The sequence below is a fragment of the Dermochelys coriacea genome, chromosome 1 (genome assembly GCF_009764565.3).
Source record: "Dermochelys coriacea isolate rDerCor1 chromosome 1, rDerCor1.pri.v4, whole genome shotgun sequence".
NCBI classification, from domain to species: Eukaryota; Metazoa; Chordata; order Testudines; family Dermochelyidae; genus Dermochelys; species Dermochelys coriacea.
The window spans coordinates 259509577-259515561 of record NC_050068.2 but is presented as its reverse complement, the minus strand read 5'-3'; the positions used below and the strand labels follow the sequence as shown (position 1 = coordinate 259515561).

General features: G+C 51.9%; 1 long non-coding RNA gene across 1 annotated transcript; it reads left to right on the top strand.

Annotated features, from left to right (window-relative positions):
* The first annotated feature begins 2575 nt into the window (after window positions 1-2575).
* LOC119841936 lies at window positions 2576-5573 on the top strand. Its single transcript, XR_005288649.2, has 2 exons — window positions 2576-2896; window positions 3429-5573. It is a non-coding gene; the product is annotated as an uncharacterized LOC119841936 (long non-coding RNA).
* The last annotated feature ends 412 nt before the right edge of the window (window positions 5574-5985 follow it).

Sequence of the window (5985 nt, the reverse complement as noted above, 5' to 3'; positions counted from 1 at the left end):
GTTACTCACATGAGTGGGCTCATTTACATCAATGGGACTAGTTCTGTAAGTGTTCTCCAGGGCTGGTAAGGGGTCATAATCCGGCTTCAAGGACACTAGCTCTTAGTATAGAAATGACTTCTGAGTTCTGTGTCTGTTTATATCTGTCTGAAAATATGTCCATGTCTCTGTGTGAAAGGGTGTGCGGCAGGGAGGGGGAAGAGAACAAGGGAAAGACTGAAGGAAAATATGAGGAAAAAAACTAAACACCAAACCCCAACCAGACAGCTGTTCATCACTTGATTTCACACAACCCATGACCATGTTCTACTGCTCCCTTGACTGCTGTAATCTCCCCTTGACCAAGTGAGCATGGCAACGCCTTGGACATTTCTCAACTTAAAAGGCTTTGTACATCAATTGTTACAGACCTGTAACACACACACAGTAAAGTGGTGTGTTGGAGCCTAGCCCGTGCCTTTCTCATTGGCAGCTGCAGAACTTACTTAAGTTGGTGGACCACAGAGTGAGGCTTTGGAGTTCCCAGAGGTCACCATAGCAGCACTGATAATGGCTCAGAGAGGAATGAATGAAGGCTTGTGTCTCAAAATAAGTAATAATACTACATAGCTCTTTTCATAATCTCAAAGGGATTTGCAAACAAGGTCAGTATCATTGTAGTGGGGCAATGACTCACCAGCACAGCGCCTCCTGCCTGTTGTCTGGGAATTAGTTCTTCTCCAGCATATGGAGCAACCTCTGCAGGCCAGTATCTCGCCTGCTGCTGGCCCCGTGTCCCTCCCAGACCCCAGTGCCATTTACCTTGGGGTGCTGCCCCCGGCAGTGTCCCCACACTCTGGGTCTCCCCTCCCAGGGAACCCCCAACCCTCTAAACCCACCTTGCCTCAGTGGCTACTGCTAGTCATCATCTAGCCCCCGCTCACTAGGGCAGACTGCAGTGTAATGGCCACTCATCACTGGCAAGGGGTTAGGACCTGCTGCCTTTGCCTATCTCTGGGCTGCCCCTCTGCAGCCCCAGTACCTTTGTAGGCCTTCACCAAGGCCTGCAGCCTGGGGTTTTATCAAGCTGGAGCTCCCCAGTTCCCTCTACCCTTCCCCAGCACTGCTCTACATCAGGGGATGTAAAGAGGGATGTAATTTAAGTATACTCCTGGGCAGCTAGCCCTTCCCATTCTAGGGCTAGAGTGAGACTTCTACAACTCCTGGCCCTCAGCCCTCTTATAGGGCCAGCTGTGGCCTGATTGGGGCGTGGCCCCAGCTGTGGCTGCTTCTCCAATCAGCCTAGCCTTCCACAGCCACAGCCCTGTTCTCCAGCAGTGGGGCAGCCACCCCACTACAATCATTATCCCTAATTTATGGGGATGGAGAAACTGAGACACAGAGATGGGGAGTAACTTGCCCAAGGTCACTGGCAGAGCCTGGTCAAAACTCAGGTCTTCTGAGTCCCAATCCAGTGCGCGATCCACTAGTTCACACTGCCTCCCTAAATGCAGTGGTGAGCTGGAGCCGGTTCGCACCAGTTCGCTAGAACCGGTTGTTAAATTTAGAAGCCCTTTTAGAACCGGTTGTTCCACGAGGGACAACCGGTTCTGAAAGGACTTCTAAATTTAACTGGCCAAAAGTGGCGCCTTAGGTGCCGACTCCATGGGTGCTCCAGCCCTGGCGCACCCAAGGGGAAAATTTGGTCGGTGCAGAGCACCCACCGTCAGCTCCCCGCCCCACCCCTGGCCCCAGCTCACCTCCACTCCGCCTCCGCCTCCGGCTCCTCCCCTGAAGGTGCCACCCCACTCTGCTTCTCCTCTCCCGCAGGCTTCCCGCGAATCAGCTGTTCACGCGGGAAGCTGGGGTGGGCTGAGAAGCAAGCGGCGGCTTCCCGCTGAGGCCCAGGGAGGTGGAGGTGAGCTTGGGTGTGAGGGGGGCACGAGGAGGGCCGCCCACGCCACAACAGGTAACCCGGAGGGGGCGCGCAGGGGAACCACTTCCCGCCCCAGCTCACCTCTGCCACCCTCGGCCTGAGCGGGAAGCCGCTGCCTGCTTCTCAGCCCTCCCCGGCTTCCCGCCGAACAGCTGATTCGCGGGAAGCCGGGGCAGGGGGCGGCGAAGCAGAGCGGGGCGGTGCGTTCAGCGGAGGAGGAGCAGAGGTGAGCTGGGGCCGGGCGCGGGGTTGGGAGCTGCCGGTGGGTGCTCTGCACCCACCAAATTTTCCTGTGGGTGCTCCAGTCCCGGACCACCCACGGAGTCGGCGCCTAAGGCACCACTTTTGATGTGATCAGTGGGGGAACGGCTGCTCCCCCTGCTTCCCCCCCAGCTATGCTCCCCCGCCCCTAGGAGCCAGAGGGACCTGCTGGATGCCTCCTGGGAGCCGCTGCAGGTAAGTACCTCCAGGACTCCCCACCTCGCCCCCCGGTAGGTCCCTCTGGCTCTTACCGGTGGAGTGGACACCCACTACGGTGGCCCACAAGACCCTCCTGCCTGGTTCTGGGGGCAGTCAGGGGACAGGGGAGAGAGGTGGATGGGGCAGGGATCCGGGGGGGCATCAAGGAACGCGGGGGGTTGGATGAGGCAGGAGTCCCAGGGGGTGAGGGTTGGCAATGACCCCCTCGTGGGGTGAGGAGGGAACCCGTTGTTAAGATTTTGCCAGCTCATCACTGACTAAATGTGTTACCTTTAGCAACCCTTTCCTTTACCATCAGCACAGATACCAAAATAATTCTCCAGGGACTCCACAGTCTTGGTGTCACACGCAGGAGAACAACAGTGCGCCCAGAAGAACAGCACCAACAATGACCCCCCCCCCAAAAAAGTTCTAATTACAAACTCAGTTAAAGAAACAGTCTGGAAGCAATCAAGCCCAAGTCCAAATGTTGTGGGGAACCTGGCAGCATGTAGATTTCAGGTTTGACAGCCAACATTTACTTTAAAATGTTTGTTGAGATTTTTTTGAATACTTGTGAAAATGAAGGGCCAACAGCGATGGGCAGAGGCTGGATAGTGTGTATCAGTGGAGGTCCTGGGTGAGCCTGTCTAATGCAGCTCTGCCAGTTACCTGTTGAAGCAATCCCTGCTATTCCAGTCCTTGAATCTCTGAGGAGGTCTGCCAATGCACCTCTACCCTGACTGGCTGCAGCACCCTGTGCTTTTCCGAGCCTGGGCCTTTTCTGCACAGGTCTTTTCTGCACTAGGACACTTCTTACCCATTTTTGAGCAGTGGTGCTGCTGTACTAGTATTACCAATGGTGCAGATTTCAGCGCAGAGTAGGATTGGATGACTTGGTGGTAAAAATGCCTGCACCTGGTTTGCACTGCAGTTTACATCAATGGCAGCACTGGCACAACTGCATCATTGCTGAAATACAGGTCTGAAATTTCCTAGTGCAAATGTATCCACACAGCTCTGACAATGCATCTCTTCCCCTTTAATCCTGCAGCAAAATCACAATGCTGAATTAGTGTCTGTACACTTATCACCTCCGGCTGCAAGCTGTGATGTCACAAACACAGGATGATGAGATCGGCACAGGATCAAGTGGGGAAGTGGTAAACTGGAATGTGCTTGGCAAGAAAAGCTCTTCCTCAGACATGTATCTACAATCACAGCAAAGGGCACAAAGGAAATAACCAGCCAAGGAGATATAGAGATCATATATATATTCTTGTTGTTTGCTCCTGTATGAAAGTCGCCTTTTAAGGGTGTCTTCACTGCAGAGGTTACCTGGGTCCAGGCACCCAGGTCTGGATATCCAGGTTAGCCAAGCCCACCTGCAAAGCAATGCTGAGCCATGCTCAAATCACACCCAAGTAGTTGTGTCCACACTGGTGCCACAGGAACCTGGGTTAGGCTCTAGCATTTCAAGGGGCATATCCCATGGTTCTGAGCACCGTAATAAGCTGAGCTGCTCTAGGAATTGTTTTGTGGTGTGTTATAGGAGAACTTGCCTACCCTGCCCCAGGCCTCTGTGCAGAATGTTTGTAGCCCATCAACTCAGTAAACTAAAACACTTATGATTCTGCATGCTCCTCACTTCTGTCCATTCCAGATGGTGCCAAGGCATGGCTCTAGCTCAGAACAATTACCTGTTCCTGATTTTGGCACTGTTAATGCAGCAGAATGCAGACGGAGGGCATTGAGACTCAGTGGAGAGCATTGTGGCAGCAGCTCGTGGCCCTCAGGCAGTGGCAATGGGTCCTGGTGAGGAGATCAGACAGGCTGCCTGCTAACATGGCAGAGAGGAGATAGCTGATGTAGACTGTGGATTTCTGCGGATCGCTGTGGATTCCTCCTGTGCAGACGAGAAGAGACTGGAGCAGGACCATAAGCACAGGCAGGTGGGATTCCATCCTCACGAAGACCCTGGGATTACCAGCATTGGCCCCAGAACTTTCACATCAGGAAGCAGACCTGTGTGAAGAGCTTGCCCTAACCCTCCAGTGCCAGGACATGCAGATGAGGGAGGCCATACTAGTCTAGAATCATAGACGCGTAGGACTAGAAGGGGCCTTGAGAGGTCATCTAGGCCAGTCCCCTGCACTCAAGGCAGGGCTTCATAATAACTAGAAGTGGGTTGCTATTTCCACCTGTGAGCTGGCTATAGGTGGCCGGCGATAAGTTGGTGGCTAACCACTCTGATGTTGGCAAGTCAACTGTTGGTGCTGTGGTGGTGGAGGTGTGTGAGGCAATTATTGCTGTGGTTTACGGAGAGGTGGTGGACATTGTGAATGTCCCCAAATCATAAATTGACTTTGAGAGAATGGGGTTCTAGAACTGTGCTGGTGCCATCAACAGCACAGACATGTGCCCACTGTTTGCCTGCCACAAAGTGCATGTGAACATGCCAACCAGAATGGATACTGCCAGCTCCTTACTCAGGCCTGGGCCGACCATAAAGGGAAGTTTGTGATCACCTATGTTGGATGCATTGGCAGGGTGCATGAGGTCAGGGTGCTCAGGAGATCTAGTGTTTACCTGTTTGGACAAAAAGGGACTTTATTCTCTCCCAGTAATATGGATATCAATGGGGTTCTGTGCCCACTGATATTTTAGGGAACTCAGCCTATCTATCCTCCATTGCCCTGGCTCATGAAGCCCTGCCCGAACATCAGAGCACCTGGTAGAAAGCAGCTTTATTACACATTGAGCAGTTCCAGGAAGGTGGTGGAATGTGCATTTGGCTTACTGAGGCCAAGACAGTACTGCCTCCAAACTGGTTTGGATGCCAGTGTACCCAATGCCACTTGTGTCATTAGGATATGCTGCATACTACACAACACATACAGAGATAAGGGGGACAGCTTTCCCCCGGAGTGGGTTCAAGACACTGCTAAGATACAGGCCCATACAGGCAATGAGAGATGGCATCTCTGATCACTGGGGCTGGGTCCAAGAAACAAAGGAAACTCTGTGTGCCCATATCCTTGCATCACATGGGGAGATGGGTGGGGAAATGAGATACTATGATAGGGGAATGTGATGTTGTGTAGTCTTGTATTTTGTGTGCATGTGTGTGTTTATTTGCTATTGCTTTTATGTAATTTTCTGAGACTTTATGAGACTTGATTAAAAGTTTTGGATAAAACTTCCTTCTCCCTCCTTTTTTCCCAAGCGCTCACATGCTGGTATAATGTACAACCACCATACTTCACTAAAAATTCTTTATTCAAAAAAATACAGGCAACTCAGGTGCCACTACGCAAAGTGTGCAAATGTTAATAAAAGTGAAAATGTAGTGTGTGATGAAAATAAGGTGACCAGATGTCCCAATTTTATAGGGACAGTCCAGATATTCGGGTCTTGGTCTTATATAGGTACCTATTACTCCCTATCCCTTGTTCCGATTTTTCACACTTGCTATCTGGTCACCCTAGATGAAAGCCAACAGTAACGCCAAACAGTGCAATGTCCCTGGTAATGGAATTGTGTATCACCAATGAACCTGTTCTCCTTCTCCTGAGGCTGCCTGGGGCAAGAGTGAACAGGGTACATGCGCC